Below are 19,654 nucleotides of genomic sequence, written 5' to 3' on the forward strand. Positions count from 1 at the left end.
CCATCCCTCGCTCCAGCAGCAGGCTGGGGAGAGCCCATGTGGTTCTCCAGCCGGACCTCCTGCACAGCCCAGGCCAGAGGTTGCTAATGGGGGTCTCAGTGGTTTGGGCTGGAAACCCCCCTGTGATGCTCTGCTCTGAATTGCAGAGTATTTCTTGTATGCCTGGTACCAAGGACTCCCACTTTCTGCTGGCAGGGAAGCGCCGGGTGCTTTGCTGGTGTTCCTGGTGCGCACTGAAGTGGAGAAGCACTTGGTCAGCTCGGTTTGCCGGGCACATCTCCCCGCAGAACTGTGACCCTGGCCCCAAGAGGAAGCAGATTTAAGTCCCTTGGGACACTTACTCATCTCTTCCAGGCAGAGCGGGGACGGGCTGCTCACCCTGCAGCTCACCCTGCAAACTGCCTCGAAAAGGGAAGCTTGTCAGTGAGTCACTGGGATGGAGATGGATTGTTCCCTAAAAAAAACCCATAACTTACCTCCTCCCTGGGCTTGCTTCATACAGGGTCATGAGGGACAAGGTCTGCTCCCAGGAGCAAATTCCTCTGGGGCTGGGTTTGGCTGCTTTCGAACTGCAGCAGCTGCCCAGCGCTGGCCCCTGGGCTCCTCTCTGCACAGCTCCGATGCTTCAACCTCCATGAAGCACCCGCCGAGCCCACCTGGAGACCTTCAGGCAGAGCACTTGTGCTCGGTTCCTCCAGGTTCTGTGGCCCTGTGAAGACCGGGAGGCTCTGCAGGACCTGAGTGTGCCGGGTGGTGCCAGCCCAGCACCTTGCCTTGCTGCAGAGCAGGGGGGGCAAACACAACCCTGAGCCAAATGTCGCACCCCAAGGCCAGGCTCACCTCCGATGGCACCCCTGGCAGGGCAGTGGATGCTTTTTCTCTAGAGATCCTTGCTGGGGGAGAGGGTTTGGTGTCAGTTGTACTCTCTCTTGTATGTTTTTTTTTTTTTTTTTTGGCTTTGTCCATCGTGCCGCAGGAGTTGTGCAGTGGGTGCGCTTGCAGCAGGATCCTGGAGGAGATCCTTGGAGCATCTTTTGTACTTTCTCATAATTTGGCAGCTTCTGGTTGCTAAGTGCGTGGATCCCTGTCCTGGATTGGAGGGTTTGTTGTTATGGTGATGCTCCACGGACAAAATTAAGGGGAGCTGCCAGTGGATTCACCCGTTTGCTGTTGGCCTGATGGCTGCGTGGCCAGCTGTGTTTTGGCCAGCCCTGCTTTGTGGACGGTGACTTTATGTTGTGTGCAGCATGCAGCAGGCCGACTTGTGCAGCGATTTACGCTGCCTGCAGCTGCACGGCAAGCGGTGCTTACAGGGAGCCAGGTCCTGCGTGGGCCAACAGCAGAACAGGGCTCAGCAGGGCTCGGGCTGCGTGTTGTAGGGCACCTGCAGGGTGACCTTGAGGAGCTCCCTTGGCACCGGGAGCAGGCTCTAGGCTGCATTGCAAAGGGACGATGAGCTTGCATACCATTCTCCTGCTGCCTGTAAAATGGGAATAGCAAAATTCGTTGTGCCTTGCCCATACACGTAGCTGGAGTCCGTGGAGTTGCAGGCACCCAGCAGAGATGGGGTTTGTTGGGGTGGCTGTTGGGGTGACCTGCAGCCCCTGCACCCCTTGCTAACCCCGTGCACAGTCACAGGCACAGACCAAGCCTCACGTTGCAGCAGCAGGCACCTTCCCAAGGGCAGCAGTGCTGCAGCCGCCCCCTCGGCACTCGGTCAGAGCAGATCCAGACGCACCAGGCTGGGCACTCAAGCACGGGGCCGTTTGCCCTCTTGCTTTAGCAGCCAGCCTTTAAAGCAAAGCACTCTGCTGCTGAACTGCAGCGCTGGTCTCCGGGCAATGATTTCCACATGCCTGCGTGTGCACAAGGGATTGCTGTCCACAGGCAGGGCAGGCATTGAACACATTTTCTTTCCATGACTCGCTGCCTGCGCTACTATTGAATGTCGGGGCAGCGCGGAGGAGAATTGCCGCCTGGATGCAGCAACTGTAAAATATTCCCCGCAGACCTACGTGCGGCCACTGGCCTTGGAGCAGCACACATGCGTGCCCATGTGAGTGTAGTGGTGGGGAAAACGTGCCTGTGAGCTGCTGGGGATCTGGGGGGATCCACAGCTCAGCCACGGCTCTGCGCGGAGGGGAAGGGAGCTTGGAGGGGCTGCAGAAGGAAGCAGGTGAAATCCCCTGGAGCTGGCCTTTGCTTCCTCCGTGAGTCAAGCACGTTCGTGCTGCTATCGTTTTGCCCAGGCTCCAGTCTATGCTGTCGTCTTTAATATACTTCATGTGCTTACTAGGGTTGCCAGGACGTTTCCGTGACAGCAGTGGGCTGTGACAGGGGCTCCAAATTTCTCCCCAGCAAGATAGTGATGCCCAGAGGGCAGGGCACTGTTTGGTGACCATATATATCTTCCTCAGCTGAGTCTTACTGGGTCTGGAGCTTCGTTGTTCGGTGCATTTTTCCATGTTTGTTCCGTTCAGCTCCCTGCTGAGCACATCCAAACACCTTCCCCTTTTTACACGACTTGGCCCCCTGGCTTGGAGACCCAGCAGGTGAGCCCCACGCTCTGCAGCTTCTTGGGGTGGGTGGGCAGGGATTGAATTAAATGGGGGCTAACAGCTTACAACAAAAAATGGCATGTCCTTACACTGTTTGCAAGGGATGCTCTGCAGCGTGGTGACAGAGGCCAGGCTGCTCCCTTCCTCTTTGGTGCATCTGGAGGTGCCGTGGCCTCCTAGGTCGAACTAGATGGTTTTGGAGTTATTTTTTCCAAGCTAAACAATCCTGTGATTATGATTCTCAGCCCTTTGCCATCAAAACTGAACAGCCGCAGGTCTGTCAGCCCCCTGCCCATCCCACAGCTGCCCTGGGCACTCTCCCTCCCCTCTCCCGAAGCCGGGACTGGATGCGGTGTCCCCGCTGGGGCCTCACCGCGAGGGAGAAAGGAGAGGATTTAATGCTTCTGGCTGGGAGCCACGCAGGGAGCATGCCTGGGGCAGGGCGTAGCTCTGCAAAACGAGCGGTGCCTTGGCCCTAGCGCCGTGTTCATCCCTGCAGTGCTCCCACGACCCCATCCTCAGGCAGGTTTGCACAGGGACAAGGGGTGACAGCGGTGTCTGGCACCCTCTGCTTGGTCCTGCACGGCTGGGACGTGCTCTCCCCATTGCCCCCAGGCTGTGCCAGCCCCTCGGCTTGCTGTGGTCTCTCCGACATCCCTGCAGCAGCGTCTGCTGAGAGGGAGGATTCTGGAGAGGAACATCCCTAGCAAACCCCTTGGGTCCGTGATTAAAATGCTGCTCAGGATGCTGCAGCCTTCCCTGCTGCTCCCGAAAAACACCCCCGCCTGCACGCTGCCTGCAAACAGAGGCAGCAGCCCCGCAGCCCAGCCCTGCACCCGCTGTGTTTTATGGGCTGCAAGGGGGGGAGGCAGTGCAAATGGGGCCAGTGGCAGGCGGAGCAGAGCCACCAGCCTGGGCTACGCGCATCGCAGCAACTCGGGGTGCAGCATCCGTTTGGATGGAGGCTCCCTGCTCCCTGCTCTCCTTCACACCCCGCTTCTTTCCCCTCCCCAGCACCGTCCACAGCTGGGCTGAGGAGCTGTTTGCAGAGGTGGGAAGCACAGCCCACGTGTCTTTAAGAGATGCAATTTGTACCCAAAGGGAGAGTGCGAGCCAGCACTCCCTTGGCTGCAGCGGGAGGGTGACACACTAGGAAATGCAAAATGAGGAGAAGGATTTGCTGAGCGAAATCTCCCCCAGCATGAGCTGAAGTGAGCACAGCCATGGACTTACACAAAGTCTTGAAGTTTCCCAGCCAGTCCCACTTTTTTTGTAAAATACCCCTAACTGCAGCGATCCCATTTTCACCCCTGATCTCTGCTGGAACCACACGAGGCTGCGTGATTTCAGCGTGACAGTACAAAAGGGGAAAACAACAACCATGGAGCCTGAAGTAATTTCAGAAAAAAAAAAAAATCAGGAGAAGCAAGCATGCCTGCCTTCTGCTCAGCCATTAAGCTGGCATGTTTGAAAAATGCCCTGCAGGCTCTGCCTTGCACCCGCACTGCTCCCCACTGCAGAGGCATCCACTGCTGGGTGCCAAGTCCAACAGCAGCGACCTCAGCCCGTGCTGCCCTTCGCAGAGCACACATTAAGGGCCGGTTTGCTCTGGGCTATTACTGGTGGACCATCCCCAGCCCCGTTATGCAGTGTAAGTCTCATTGGTACCATGTTTCTGTGCCTGGGAGCTGAGCTGTGCTCTTATCCCACGTGCTGGCATCCATCACCCCTTCTGCCATCAAGCCTCACGGCACACGGCTCCAGGAATGGCTCTCAGCTGCCGGCTTTGCCTCTCCACGTCCTCCTCCCAAAGTCATCCCTGTCGGGGTTACAGCGTTCCCTTCCTCGGCACGGTGATTATTGTGATTTATGGTTATGAGGGACGTCACGCACCGGTGGCAGTCTGCGTGACACAGCCGCCCAGCTCGCGCCTCCGCCGCTAATTGCGTGTAACGCTCCTGCCCTTTGCACGCTGCCTGGTTCTCTTGCACAGCTGGGCTCTCTGGCCATCTCCGGCCCGGGGGCTTCCTTTCCTTAATTAGCCATCGCTTGTGCTGGGGATCTCCTCTGATTTCTGGTTTAAAATGGACTTGCAGTGCCAGGTGGCTCTCATGGGGCTGGAATGGAACAGCAGTTGTTGTGCCACGGGCTGCACCGTGCTGGGAACGGCGCAGAAGCCTTGGAGACATCTGCCCCGGGAGCCAGCTCCCCTCCAAAGGGAGGAGAGGGCTGAGGATGGCACCAGGGGCATGCCGAGCACGGCCGGACCGCGGGACTGCAGCAAACGCAGCAAGCGAGCCGGTTTGTGCAGGCGGTGCCCTAAAGGGAGCGTGATGGCCAACGTCACACGGAGCTGCCGCTGACTGTGCAGCCCACATGACCGGGTACACATTGACCAGGGGTGAAGGCAGGGCAGGCTTCCACGCAGAGAGCCTGCACGTTGCACCTCCGGGGCTGCATCCTCTGCTGCTGCTCCCCAGACCCTGCAAAGCAAAGGATGTGAATCCCCCGGTACAGGTGGGGACACGAGGAGTAAGCCGCTCACCCCCTAGCCCAGGGGAAGGTGTCTTGTCCCTGCTGCAAGTCATCGAGCCCCAGCTGTGCTTGGGGCAACGTGCCTTGAGCTTGAAGTCCGCTCCTCGGGGGCAGTTCCAGTCCAGAGCCCGTTTGTTCAGCCCTGCTGGGCTGAGTCTTGGCTCACGTGCCCCCGAGATGAGCTGGTGCCGGGTATTTTGCCCCCCACACAGAGCGTTACTAAAGGGTTTAGGTTTTAGCTGGGTGTTGCCATGGGACAGGTTTAAGTGAACAAATAAAAAGGAGTTTTGAGCAGCCTGGAAAGCATCCCGGTCCTCCATGGGGGCTCAGCTCTTACACTTCTGCAGTGCCATCTGTGCACTTCCCCGCTCCTCTGAGTGTCTCCCAGCAAAGTTGATGGTTCTAATATAGGAAATGAGAGTCAACAAGTCCCCCCGGCCTCCCACGTTCAGAAAGGAAAAGGGAAAAAGGAGTTCTGGCAACAGCAGAACTAAATGAGCCCGAATTTGTCTCTTCTGGACAGCCTTCCTTGTGGACTCGCGTTGCCTGGAAGGAGCAGATCCCACATACTTCCTGGGATAGGATTTCTCCCCAGAGACCTTGTGCCTCCTCTCTTCCTCCTCATCAGCTCTGCTCTGGCCCCTGGGTCTCTGCTCCCCGTGCAGATGGATTTTGTCCCTTCCCTGCCTTCCCCAGCCACGTTAAACCTCCTGCGCATCCCTCAGATCGAAGCATAAAACCCATTAATTACAAAAACTCTGCTGACAGACAGGTCGGTCTGCGGAGGGAGGGCGAGGATTAATATAGCTGGGGATATAAGAAATTAATTAGTTCCAGACAGACAACGTTGGCACCTCCAGTCAGCCTGATTTATTTCCACGGCCCGTCTATTTTTGGCAAACGGGGAATGTTTGGCTAAATATAAGGCAATCATAAATAGCTGGCGTGGAAGGTGAGGCTGCCACTGAAGACGGAGCCTCGCTGGAGTGACGGAGGCTGAAATTCCCGGGGCTGCCCTCGGGTGGGGACCACGCAGCCATCCCCCCCTCCCCTCCCCGGATCTCCCCTGCACCGGGCACCGACTTTCGGCGGAGCACCGGCACCTCGGGGCTGCCCCCACCGCCGGGCATCTGCCCCGGGACGAGGAGGAAGAGCCCAGGGGGGTGGAGGGGGGAAATTCCCGGCCCGCAGCATCCCGGCACGGCCCCGAGCGGGCTCTGTTCGGCCCCGGGTTGCGGCGGGGAGGAGCCAGCACCGGCACCGGCACCGCGCCGGGTCCTGCGGCAGCACCGCTCCGGCTCCGGCACCGCTTCGGCTCCGGCACCGCTCCGGTTCCGGCACCGGCATCGGTACCGGCACCTCTCCGCTTCCAGCACCGCCAGCGGGCACCACTCCGGTTCCGGCACCGGCTCCGGCACCGGCACCGCTCCGGCACCGACCCCGCTCCGGATCCCAGCACCGGCCCCGCTCCGGTTCCAGCACTGCTACCGGCACCGCTCCGGCCCCGGCACCGCTTCGGATCCCAGCACCGCTCCGAATCCCAGCACCACTCCGGATCCCAGTACCGGCCCCGCTCCGGTTCCAGCCCCACTCCGGCCCCGCTCCTGTTCCCATCCCCGGCCCCGTCTCCGCTCCCAACCCCGGCCCCTCTCCGCTCCCGGTCCCGGTCCCGGTCCCAGCCCCGGCCCCGCTCCCCGCCCGGCCCCGCAGCGCCGCCCCCGCTCGGCCCCGGCCCCGGCGAGGCGGCGGAGGAAGGAGGAAGGAGGCAGCGCTGCCGCGGCCCGGTGAGTGCCGGGGGGAGCCGGGGGCGAGGGGGGGACGACCCCGAGCCGGGCAGCCTGGACTCGGGGGCTGGGGCTCCCTCTTCTGCTTTTGGGGCTGTCGGGGAGGGGACGGCAGAAGTTGGAGATGCGGTGAGGGAGGGTTCAGCTCCGGACCAAGTGCAGCAGGGATTTCCAGCGGGCTGCTCGCTGCTGGAGGAGATCCCCGAGCGCCTTTCGGTGCTGAGCGTGGCTTCGGGAGCCCTACCCGGTGCTTTTCCTTCTCTCAGCTCCTATCAGTGTGTGCTGTTTGCTGGGGGCCCAGCACGGGTTTGGGGGGCGAGGGTGGCCTGGAGGCTGCGGGGGGCACGGAGCTGGCTCCAGGAGTGTGGAAGTTCGTGGGGCTGCTTGCAGGAGCCACACGCTCTGCCCGGTGTGCTCCTTGCACTGCCTTGTGCCCGTCGGTATCAGCCGTGTCCCTCCGAGGTGCCTGTTGCTGAGCCCCCGGGGTGAAGAGCAAGGAGCTCCCCCCAGGCAGGACCGCAGGGAGCTGGTGTCCCTGCCCTGCCAGCACCCGTGCCAGTCTCTCTTTAACAAACCAGCTTGTCTCTCGGTGAAAATAAACTGGGAAGAGCCTGCAGGCTGCTGGGTGCGATGGTGGCACGAACTGTGAAAGGAGAAAGCATCGGAGATGGGCCTGGGGCTGCTGGCATGGGGCTATTTGTGCCCATCAACCAAATAAACCGTGCGGGGGGCGTGCTGGGGTTGGAAGAGTTTGAGGGGGGAGCTTTGGATGAGCAGCAGGCAGAGAGCTGGTGCTCCTGGATGAGGTCTGTGAAAGGGCCAGTGCCTTCGGGCAGGACCCGTGTCCTGCTTTGGTTTCCTCCTGGGTGGTAACGGGGCAGCACGTGGCGCTGCGATGTGTGCTAACACAGAGCTGAAATGGGGTAAATGCAAGCACAGCCTTGTCTTCCAGCCTCACGTGGTTGTGGCAGGGCACCTGGGTCACCCCATCCGTGCAGAGGTCGTCAGAGGCAGCTCCTGTGCTCCTGGGAGGGTTCCCCTGATGCAAACGCCAGGCTGTGGTGGCAGTCAGTCAGTTACTGTCATGGGGACACATCAGCAGTGCCTCACTCACGGGTCTCAAAGGATGTTCATAGTCCAGAGCATCCCTTCCTCCAGGAGATACGAGCACGTTGGTGGGACACGACACATCCAAGAGCTAGAAGCAGAAAAGGAAGAGGCAGGGATAGAAGCTGGGAACCTGGCCTTGAAACCCTTTGTGTGTGAGGCATCCAGCTCTCTGTTTGCTCTGATTTTCAGACTCTCCTTGACTGTCATGCCAGAAGGTTTCTGTGCCAGTTTTGGTGCCTGTACTGCAGGACCACTTCCTTCTGATGGGAGGGTTTGCAGAGCTCACAGATTTGTTCCCAGGCACCCAGACTTATGCACAGGATCTGAATGAAGATAATTAATAAATCAGCAGTGGAACAACCTCCCCAGCAATGACTGGGAGTTCCTCCTCTCTTGACTGCTTGAAAAAGAGCAGAAATGTTATGGCTGAAGAGCAGCACTCCAGCAACCTGACTGTCCCTGGCCGTGCCATGGATTCTCTCTGACCTTGGACCCGTCGCTGTACCCCCATGTCCGAGTCTCCATCTGTTAACACTTGACCTTGCTTTGTTCTCGCAGGTTTGCTCCCTGAGATCTGTAGAGCCTTGGGATGCTGGCAGAGATAGGCATGGAAGCACTAAAATACTCATTTCAACACCTGAAGCTCCCTTTCACCAAACAAGCTCCCTTTGTGGTCCCTTGAATGGACCCTTCACGTAGACTTCGCTGGCAAGAGCGTGACAAAGCTCAGCGAGGGTGTCCCATAGCCAGGCATTACAGGTGACCGAAATGCAGCAGATCTGCCCTTTCTCCTGGCTTCCAAAGTAGCTGTTTTAAATCTTTAGCTGCTGCCTTTCGTGTGCACTTACTGCCGCCGTGGCTGTGTCTGTCACAGCTGGGCACGGCTGGGGCACAGCCCTGCAGGTTTGGCCTTCTGCTGCTGGCACTGTAACCCGACAAGATAGATGAAGGCAGCTTCACTTTGCGTATGGGAAAGTGGAGAGACAAATGGCTTGCTCCAGGTGCAGCAAGGAGCCCGTGGCAGTAGGGGAATTGGATTTTGACCTCCCAAGCCCACAGGATCCCTCCTTTTGCTCTGTCCTATGTGGTGCCCCCCACCACTTGGTGAGACAGAAACCGGTGTATTTACTTCACGTATGTCGTGTGCATTAAGGTATTAATGCTGCGGTTTCCACTGAAACCACCCCCTTGGTCTGGCCTTCTGGAGAGAAATCAATGTTTGGTCATTCCTTGTAAACCCCAAGACATTCCTCTGGCTTCCTTACAGACCTGAGGTTTGGGCCAGGAGCTCTGAGAATCTCCAGAAAACCTGGGCTGTATGTTTGGAGTCACGTCCAAATGATTTTAGGAGTTGCCAGGAAGGTTTATACTCACTAAAGGCCTCCCAGTTTCTCATTCCACGCTCGGGAAAACCGAGGCAAAGCAGCAGCTCCATGGCACTGGCAGCAGGACAGAGACTCCGGGCTCTGGGGACAGCGACAGAGCTCAGAAATGCTCCGAGCCCAGCTTGGAGCGAGTTTCACTCTGGGTAATTAGTAAAACCCCGAGAGGTCAGCTCTGCCCCTGGTTGATGACGTGCCCTTGGTTCGCATCCATACAGATAGACAAACAAGAAAAGGTCTCCATTTAAAAGGCCCTTTAACCGCTTTGAGCAAACTCTGCCCAGGCAGGGGTTTGACCTGCTGAATTTGCTTTTCTCCAAATTAACTCACTTCTGCTGTTTGTAGAGGGAAAACTGATAGCAGAAAGCAACCTGTTGATTAATGTAGATGTGAAAGGCTAGATTACAATCGGGTGAACAATTAACTTTGCAGAGTCGATCTGTAATCAGATGAAGCATCTTTTGCTCTCTCTCACCATGCCTAATCAAGGTTTCTTTTCAGGTAGCGTTTTGCCCGCAGCCAGCACTGCTCATCTGCTGCTTGTTTGCTCAGCCACTCACAATCTCAGCTCCTATCTTTGTCTAGCCAGCCTGGCTGAAAAAGAAGCCAGTGCAAAATTGTTTCCAAGCCACAGAGCAGAGCAAGCAAGCCTCCAGAGATGGCTGGGGTTGGCCTGTGCTGCTGACACCACTGCAATATCTCATCTCCTTTGATTCCTTCTTTGCCTCCCTCTTTTCACGTGGCTTATTTGTGCTCCATCTCCGATCTGAGATCGGTATTCTCTTGCCTTCTGTGTCTCCTTGCTGGTTTAGGGATGAGCTCCGAGCCACCACAATTAAGGCTCCACTTCTGCAGCCAGGCTTGGTGCTCTGCATTCCCACCGGGAAAAGCCCCCAGGGCTGATCCCTGCTGGACCCCTGACCCTTTTTGCACCTGAGCAGCAGCTGGGCTCCTGCTAAAATTCTCACTCTTGTGCTGAATGCTTAACGACCCACAGCTTTAAGAGCTGCAGGAACACAGGGCACAGAGCAGGAGGCTTTGGGGTAGTTGGATTTGGGCACTTTTTGCTTGTGAGGTCTCTGTGCCACCATCTCCTATCAGGTACTGTCCATATCACACTAGGGGGCTGGGAGGATAAATAACTTGCAGAGTGCTCGCCCTGTGGAGCTGAGGGCTGTTTGACCTCTGTTTTCAAAGATTCATGTTCCTTGCTTTTTTTTTGGAAGCAGGTCTCCCAGAGCAGCTCAGGTGGGGGCATTTCAGAGCATCCCTGGCTGCGCACAGACCGCTGCGATCTGTCCCTGGGCCTGTTGCTGACCTGCTGGGAGCCTGGCCCTCTATTGTGCTTCCCTTTTATCTCCCTTTGTGGATTTAAATCAGGAGCATTTGGAAGCAGGGACAGCTTGCCTTTTGCACAGCAGTCCTCGGTCTCTGGGGCCAGCGTAATGAAAATAATCCATAACTCCAGCAGCGAATTTCTGATGCGGTGCCATTGGTGCCTGGTACCGGCCACCTCTGGCAGCGCTGTGGGAACACAGGGCATCATCAGAGCTGTTAGTGCTGGTGATGCACAGCAGAGGAAGTAAACAGGATGGAGCTGTGTGGGATTTGCTGCCCTTTTATTAGTTTATGGAAAGGGAAGGTGAAGGTGCACGGCTTCTCTGTACCTGGAAGGAATGGCACTGCTAATGAGGGCACTTTGTGGCCAATTAACGGAGCATTTAATCCAATTATTGTGTTACTCTTCGTTTGCTACACCCATACAACTCACCCTCATGACACCCTTGAGCTGGCACTATCATCTTTGTTTATCAGATGGGGAAACTGAGGCCCGGAGCATATTCCTGGCCCTGGCTCCCAAACCTGAGGTCTAAGCAAGCCTCGAAGATGTGCTGCTTTGTGCTGGGCTGTAGCTGAGCGCTGGGGTCTGGGGAGGTCTCCCAGAGGGACACTGCTGTGACAAGATTTTTATTTCTCTTCTGGGCACTTGTTCAGCCTTTCCTCACAACCTGACATGCAGGGAAATGTTTTATTGCAGAAGGCTTCTGCGTGAACCCGCTCCCCCTCCCTCCCTTTCTTCCCCAACCTCTGCAATGCCCGGCTGATTCCTTTAAAACAACCCCAAATTCCCCAGCTGGGGGCTTTGGAGCAGGGCAGGGGGCTGGGTTTGGCTGGGTTCACAGAGTGCTGCTGTGGGTTTGACGACTTTTAATTGGATTGCTAAATTAGAAAGAGGAGACTGTTGAAGCCGATCAGAAGCACTGCAGCCTCGGAACAAATCAAAATGTGCCTTTTTTGGGAAGCAGAAACACTCCAAGCCTTCTGCTTGTTTCTGCCATTTCTCTATTTTGATTGAAGCAGTTTATTTCCACTCCGTCTAGTTAATTACTTGATAAGCGTTAATAGGCTGGGACCACTTGGGGGCTGTGATTTATGATCCCCACTAGATTTAGCTGCACCCTCCCTCACCGTTGCTCCTCTGTCGTGCCCGCTTCTCCCCGCGCTGCCCACTCTTGGAGCCGTCTCTATTTTTAGTTGCTGAATCTGATGAGGTTTGTGGACGGGAGCCTTAACTCTGCGAACATGCACGCGCATACAAATTCACGTATGGAGGTTTTTTTTGTTGTTTCTTGTGCTCCAGCATGGAGCACCCCTGGGAGCCTGGTTTTACGCTGCCTCGCGTGGCTTGAATTATCTGGGGGAAAGCTTCTTAGGCTGGCAGCTTATGCAATGAGCCTGTGCTGGAGCAAGTGCTGCTGATCTGTGGGTACCAGGGACATAACTGGGGGTCTACAGTAGCACTTTGGTTCCTCTTTTTGTCTTTCAGACTCTAAATATCTAAAATTGCCCAGAGAAGCTGTGGGTGCCCCATCCCTGGAAGTGTTTAAGGCCAGGCTGGATGGGGCTGGTGGGAGGTGTCCCGAATTGGCTGATCTTTAAGGTCCCTTCCAGCCCAAAGCATTCTGTGATTCTACGAAAATCCGGTTTGAAGGGTGTCATAGCTGCTCAGGTGACCTCTTTTTACCCAGGAAATGTCCTCCTGCTGCACCTGCCTGTGTCAGTGTGTTAAACTGCTCCATGCCACGCTTCACCAGGCACCCGAGTGCAAGTCAGCGCTGCCCTGATGAAGTCAGGGGACCCACAGCAGCAAAGGGCGTGGTGATTTTGCCACCAGCTAAGGCTGTGAGCATTGCAAATACTTTCCAGTTTCATTGTAGGATCTGTGCTGTGATGTGTGCTGTCACCTAGATGGCACGGAGGGCTAGAAGCTACCCGCTCATTTCTGCAGTGCCAGCAGCGCCGGTGGCCTGGCAGGGAGCGTGCTGCCGAGGCTCAGGCAGGGTCTGCTCCCAGAACACCAAATCAAGGCAGCCAGGCTCTATAAAGAGCAGAATGAAGAAGAAAATGGTGCTGAGGTAGTGGTCTGGAGGCTGGATCCCGTGCTAGATGTCCTGGATGCTTTTCCTGGCTCTACCCGCTATTTGGGTTTGGGTGAGTTCGGTCCCATCCCATCTCCAAGAGGGGAAAGTGGCCAAATTCACTGCTTGGCTGAGGTATTGGTGAAAGGCTTGGCTGTCCTCAAACAAAGTCATCAGAGGGGTGAGGAACTGCTCCTGTGTTACTTTAGGCATAAAAACCTTTCCAGCATCTGTTCTTCGTGCCTCAGATGGGAGCAGTGATTTAAGAGCAAGGAGAATCTGCTACGGATGTTCCCAAGGGCCGGTCAGCTTGTAATTATTAACTAACTACTGCACAGTAATTGCTGTGCCACAGCCTGCAGGAAGTACGGGCGGTCAGGAACAAGCTGTATCTCACAAATCCCAGCCTGCTCTTATCTGTCCTTTGTATTTTGCCCATCCTGGTGGTATCGGACTTGCAGCCCTGCCTGTCAGGCTCCCAGGAGGGACGTACCCAGCTGGGTACCTCTGCCTGCTCTTTGCTTTCAGTGTTTGCAGCCAGGGGACTGAAGGCCAGTGTTCATCCAGAGCAGGGAGCAGCTGCATCCTGGGCGGAGGCAGCAGGGAGAGCCTCTCCTGCAGGTCTGCCAAGGTCCTGCTTGAAGAAGACCACATCTAGGGGCGAGCTTTGCAGCCCTTGTGATCTGCCTCTACAACGGCAGCATTGATATCGTGTGTTTTGGGAGCGTGGCACTGGCCAGAGGAGGGAAACGAGCAGCCCCGGAGGCTGAAAGCCTCCGTTTGTCCCGGGAGCAGGTTCAGGGCTGCCAGCAGAGCTGCACCGGGGGGACTGCCCATGATGGCACGTGCCCCGAGCAGAGCTGAACATCCTTTGGGGTCCCAGGGGACCCTGCAGAGCCCGTGTCATCCCTCACAGCAGATGGAACAGGGGCAGGACCCATGCAGAGCCCATCAGCTGGCACAGCCCTGGTGTATTTTGCTTTTAGAGGAAGAGCAGGAGCCTGAAACGCTGCCCGGTGCGGAGGAAACCTCTGCAGGGCCAAGCCACACTGCAGGCTTGTGTGGTCGAGGCAAGAAACCCCAAAGGGATGGCTCAGACTGCCCCGATCGGAAGAGCTAAGGGGTTTGTTTTTCCGCCTGTTTGGCTTTTGATGCAAGGCAGAAAACTGCTCTGACGTGGGGTGGAGGTTGGGGAGGATGGGCTGCCGGGGCTGCCGCAGGCTGGATGAAAAGTCCTGCTCAGCACCAAGGGCTGTGGCTGAGTCTGTGGCTGAGGGGACATGGGGACACAGGGACCAAAGCCGCAGCAGCACAGTTTGAGCATTGCATTTACCAGGTGCCTCCAAACTGTTTTCAGCCCTTCGAAGGGGCTCAGAAGGGCTGGGATGGTTTGGGGCACCTGGGCAGCCTCCCAGCACCTGGGTTTTTAGGCAGCAAACTCTATTTGCAGTGTAAATCGGTGTGTGTGAGACGGGATGAAGAGGGGAACCTCACCTGCTTGGGAGCCTGGAGGAGACAGAACCAGCAGTTCTAATGCTTTTTGGTTATACCCAGCACCAGCAGCACAGCCCTCCCAGCACCATCCATTCTCCTGCTTCAGCAGTAACCCTGAGAGCCCCAGCAGAGAGGAGCTCTCCTGGCTGCTGCCCTGTCCCTAGGGACCTGGGGCTGGGGTGTGCTGTGCTGCCCAGAGCCTCCCAGCCCCAGGTTGCAGCTCCACGGGGATGGGAACGCGTTTCCTCTGCGCAGGAGGTGCGGAGAAAAAGGCCCATGTCGGTCGTTTTTAATTCCCTGAAAGCGTGGCACAGTATCTGAGGGAGAAGGTGTGTTTTTATAAATTACCATTACCAGCGTGTGTTCTATTTAAGTACTTAATCCCTTCCAATCCCTTCCTATTAACGATTAATTGTGCAACTAATCGCACCATGATAGCGGCACTGCGGGCCAGGGGGTTGCGGTGGGCGCAGGCAGCACAGGAGAGGAGAATTGGGTGGGAGGGGGCGGCACGGCTCAGCTGACGGCCTGCCGTGTGAACACCGGCCAAATCTCCTGTCTCTTTGGGTCTCAGGATTATAATCCTTCCTTATCTCGAGCGGTTTCTGTGAGGCACACGGCTTATCGGCTTGCGAGGCAGGAGAGGAGCAGGGCTGAATACAAGTGAGCGAGTTTGGAGCGCTCCTGCCTGAATTAGTCCCTTCTCATCTCCCTTTCTGAGCCTGGAGCCCCCTGGACTCTACCAGCCTGTTGCTGAGCACCACGTGGAGGTGTGGGCATGCTCTGATTTTGGGGGGATACGTCTGAAATCATTTCAGGCCTGCTGGTGTCCTACAAGGGGCAGGAGGATGCAGGCCACAGTGTCCACTAGCAGTGCCAAGGACTGGTGAGCCCAGCCGTATGCTTTCCTGCAGAGATCTCCCTCCCTCCCTCTCTTCCCCTCTGTTTATCTCGTTCTGCACTCTGTTATCTTCCCCAGCTTCCAAGACTCGTGCAGAAATGCCTTGAGTTTGTCAAGGACGGTGAAGCTGGGGGAGCCTGAGCCAGCCTGCAACGAGAACTGCAGGGGGGCCGAAAGAGGAGTAGGGAGGGGGCTTGGGAGGGAAGAGATGACATGGGAGGGGAAAACAAGGTTCAGAAAATAGAGATTCTGTTTAAAAACCACCAAATGCACTTGCTTTGTCTGCCATTCTCGTGACTGACTCCGCAGCTTTCAGGACGCCAAGCTGGGGCCTGGCTTGGCAGAGCAGACGTTATTTACAGTTTAATACGGAACAAGGTTTATCTAAACAGTGAGCGCTCGCTGAGTTCCCAGATATGCATGAAATGTTGCCCTCCACGGGGAAGTGAGCAGAGGTTCGCAGGCACTGAGGCGTGTTTAATCTGTTTATACATCTGGGAGATCTCCCTCTGGTACCCAGGCAGGTTGGCGTGGGGTTTAGCACGAAAATCTGTGGTGGTGGGGGTTAGCTGCAGCTGGATGGGTTCCTCTGAAGGACAGTGGGGTTCCCTGGAAGGCAGCACCTGGGATGTAGCAGGACAGTCCAGGCTGCTGGCACGTCTCGTCCTGGGCTGCCAGGAGACATCAAGACATCTGGGGACATGAGGATGAGGAGCAAAGCACGGGGAGCTCGCTGCATCTCGCACCAGCCTCCTGCCTTTCTGCTCTCCTGGCTCTTCCACTGGAAGCTGGTGGAGGGGACGAGGGCGTTACTGAGAAGGGTTGAGGCTGTTACTAAGAAGGGTTTTGGGGTCTGGGCACAACCTGGTTGGCAACCCCCAGACCTCAGGCACGTGGAGCTGCCCATCTCCTGGCGATCGCTGTGCTCGGATCCCATCTGGAGCTGCACCACCTGAGGACCAGCTTCATTTGCTTGCGCCGGTTGTTCCCTGAGACATTTGCTACTGTGAAAATGTTTGTTTCTGCGTTATTCCTTCCCTGCGTGTGGCCCAGACAATGTCTGGTTTTCGCTGCGCTGCCCAGCCCCTGGCTCTTTGCAAAGTGCTTCATGCGCAGAAAGAAGGCGCCCGGCGTTCTTGCAGCTGTATCAGCACTGAGATCTGGGAAGCCACGGGAGGAGAGGAGGAGAGGAAGGGACGCTCAGCTCCCCTCAGAGCCCAGGGATAAGCTGCCAGCTTCAGGTTGGGCTGGGGGCATGGGGGAGCCCAGCACCCAGGCAGAGCTCTTGCAGAGTCCGGTGCCTCGTAACCCATCTCACTGGGATCCCCAGCAGCCACCTGCAGGTTTGGGGGGCTGCTTAACACCCCCCTTGCTGCTTCAGAGGGCTGCTTAACCCCCCCCCCCAGCCCTACAGTGCTGCCCCTGGCTGGGGCTCAGCACCGCTGCGGGAGCCCTGGTAAGGAGGGGCTGAAAGGGCTCACAGCATCGCTGCTCCCATCCTGGAGGAGATGGGGATGCCAGGAGTAATTACAGCCCGTGCTGTGCTTTGAAATCCTCCGATTCCTCGAGCGTTGGCTCCTTGTGCTCCTACCTGTGTGGCTGCGTCTCCGAGCAAGAAACGCACAGGCACACGTGCGCAGAGCCCTCCGAGGATGGGTGCACAACTGGTTTAAGATTAAATACCAGATTAGCGCAATCCTTGGCAGGGAAGCAGACTTGCAGTGTTTGCTCGCTACCTTGCTATCATGTGACTGTTCCGGAGCTTTAAATAAAACAGATTTGAAACCCTGCTGCAAGGAGTTTTATGTGCCTAATGCCGAGCGGTGAGACCACAGCTGCGGGGCGCAGGACTGGGGACAACCCCCCAGCAGCTGGTGCCGGGTCGGGGAGCAGTAGGCCAGGAACACCGGCTCCTTTCATTCATTTCTTTTCCTGTTGCTGCAGAAAGATCCGTCCACGTGTGCCGTGGGGCTGCTTTATTAGCGGGGTTGGCTCCAAGGAACTCGTGGGTCTGAGCTCACGCTGGGAGGAAGGCGCCTTAATCCCCCACGGAGCTGTTTGCGGAGTCTCTGCAGCTCCTCCCCGTGCCAGGCTGGGTGCACGAGGTGGTGTTTTACCTCCCGGGGGGCTGAGTGGCCCAGACCCAGGTATCTGCAGTGGGTGGGGAGCACGAGGGGCAGAGGGAGGGTTTGGAAGTGAGGTTTATGTCAGCAGAGCAGGGCAAGCTGGACTCCGTGCGCTTTTATCTACTCTCCTCAAACGCACGGAGAAGAGCGGAGCTACTCATTGCTCTGAGTGCTTGTGGTGGTGCTCCTTACAAACGTTGGGCTTCTAGTTTTGATAAAACTATTTTCTCTGGAAAATGAGGTCATGCCAAGACCCTTTGATGCCACACTGCCCCTGGTAAAGCTTTTTGTGGGAGTCTGGCCCTCGTTTCTCCTCTCTACCTTTTTGGTGCGTGCTGTTTGCTGTCCCCCTCTGTTTCCTCTGAGGTAGTTGCGTGGAATTTGAGAAATGCGGCATCGGGTGTACAGGATGTAATTTGTTTCCTTAAATACCCTCCCAGGAATGCCTTCAGCAGGGGACTGGGCAGGGCTGTGCGATCCCCCAGTGTGGCTTTTGGAGCAGGGACAGCGTGGCACCAGCCGTGGTGGTCGTGGCCATGGGCAGCAGGTCCGAGCCCCTGCCTCTGGCTTCCCTCAGCCTTTGCTGGTGGCCTTCCTTGCAGCCCTGTGCCAGGAAGAGAGGGTTTGGTAGATGAAATTAGAGGTCACAGGGGTAAAGTTGGAGTATTTTCTGGTAGGGAGATGGCTGCTCCTGTGACCGCTGCAGGAAAGCAACTCCTGGCTTTCCGTGAGCTCACCTGCGTGGCAGTTGCAGAGCAGCGTACGAGCTCGCAGCCTGGGGAGCTCTGTGTGGGCTGGGGAGGGAATGAAATCTCCAATTACAAAAAGACAAGGAAAGAAAACAGCAATTAAGAAGCCGGCAGACTCTGCGTACCCCGTGCTGGGTGTGGGTGGCAGCGTGGTGCAGCTTCCTCCAGCGGCACAGAGCCGCAGGTGTGCTGGGGGGAGGCTCGGAGGGGCTCGGTGCTCCTGCACCAGGGATCCCCTCCTGCATGGATCCTCCTCCCACCTGTCAATAAAGGCAGGGCAGGTGCTGACAGCCTGAGCCGCAGGTTAAACCACTGCTGGAGAGAAAAGAAGGGGCTTTGTGCTGCTGACAGCGAATTTCGTTGGCAGCTGGAAGCTGGCACCCCCCTGCGCTGGCTCTCTGAGCTGCCTGGGACCTCTGACTGCCATGGGGGGGACAGCGTTTGGTTGGTGCTTTGGGAGCATTCAGTGGGCTTGGTGGACACTTTCTTGTCTGCGCTTGTATATTTGGAAGCCTTCCAGCATTTTGGGACGTGATGCTGGGAGAGGGCAGCACAGGAACCCCGGATCTCAGGGGGCTCTTGAGGAGCCGGCGGGCGTCCCAGCGAGTTCCTGGTGGCACAGCAGGAAGAGCCAACCTGCCTGGGGTGCAGTCTGGGTGCTGTTAGTTGACTGTCAGCCAGTAACCAGCTGAGTGTCATAAAAGGCAAGAACCAAGCTGGCTTTTGCTGCGAGTGTTCCTCTCCGGTAATTACTTGTGCTGCTCTCCCAGCAGCTGCTCGCCACGGCGTGATGCTTGGCAGGGATGCGCCTGCTGGGCAGGAAAAGGGTGAGAGGAGAACGTGATTCATGGAAAAGGGGTGACAGTAGCTAAATGTCTTGCAGCAGATCAGCAGCACCTCCAGGAACACACCCGAGCTGTAAAGCGCTGCTGCCCTGGCTTTTTGCCTCCAGACAGCTCATTATAGCCCAGGTCTCCTGGCCGTGGTGTGGCACCGTGGGGCAGTGCTGCCATCGTGGTGAGTGCTGCCAGTGGGACGTGTGCCCTGCATGCCCAGCTGACAGCAAATTCAACCTCAGTAACTTCAATAGCTCCTGCTGCAAGATGAGCATCAGAGGGAGCATCCCCTGGAGCCCAACGCAGCCCTGGCTGGCTCTGAGACAGAGAAAGTCGTGCGGTTGTGCCGAGACTCGTGCATCTACTGCTAGTCCTGAGGGTCTGCTCTGCAGCTGGAGCCAAGCAGCAGCAGCACTTCATCTGCTGGAGCACGGGACGGGCTGACGGACACCGGGCTGCTCATCCCCTGGAGACAGTGATGGTACCAGAGGGATGCTGGCACGGGCACCTTCGGGTGGCTCTGTGTGGCTCCCAGGCAGCAACAAGGCAGGCATTGAGGTCCTGCTGCAGTGGGCGAGCTGCTTGCTATCAGCCTATTGTTGATGCAGCCGAACACTGGACACTTCTCTCAGGTTGTCCTCTGCCAAGGAATAAGCACCCAGTGTTCGTGGCTGCCGGAATAATGAGGGTCATTTTAGTGCCCTCCTGGGCGCTGCCCTGATCTCATCACGGGCCGGGGAGGGAAGAGCCAAGGGAGAGC

At 57.1% G+C, this 19,654-nt stretch overlaps 1 protein-coding gene across 1 annotated transcript in view; it reads left to right on the forward strand.

Annotated features, from left to right (window-relative positions):
* Window positions 1-6,101: 6,101 nt before the first annotated feature.
* The window catches only part of CDK18 (cyclin dependent kinase 18), a 33,164-nt gene continuing 19,611 nt past the window's right edge, over window positions 6,102-19,654 (forward strand). The window contains exon 1 of the mRNA XM_082778424.1: window positions 6,102-6,877. The gene's annotated coding sequence lies outside the window, so the exon portion shown is untranslated. The remainder of the gene's footprint in view (window positions 6,878-19,654) is intronic.

The sequence above is a fragment of the Aythya marila genome, assembly GCF_965140915.1.
Source record: "Aythya marila genome assembly, chromosome: 24".
Taxonomy (NCBI): domain Eukaryota; kingdom Metazoa; phylum Chordata; class Aves; order Anseriformes; family Anatidae; genus Aythya; species Aythya marila.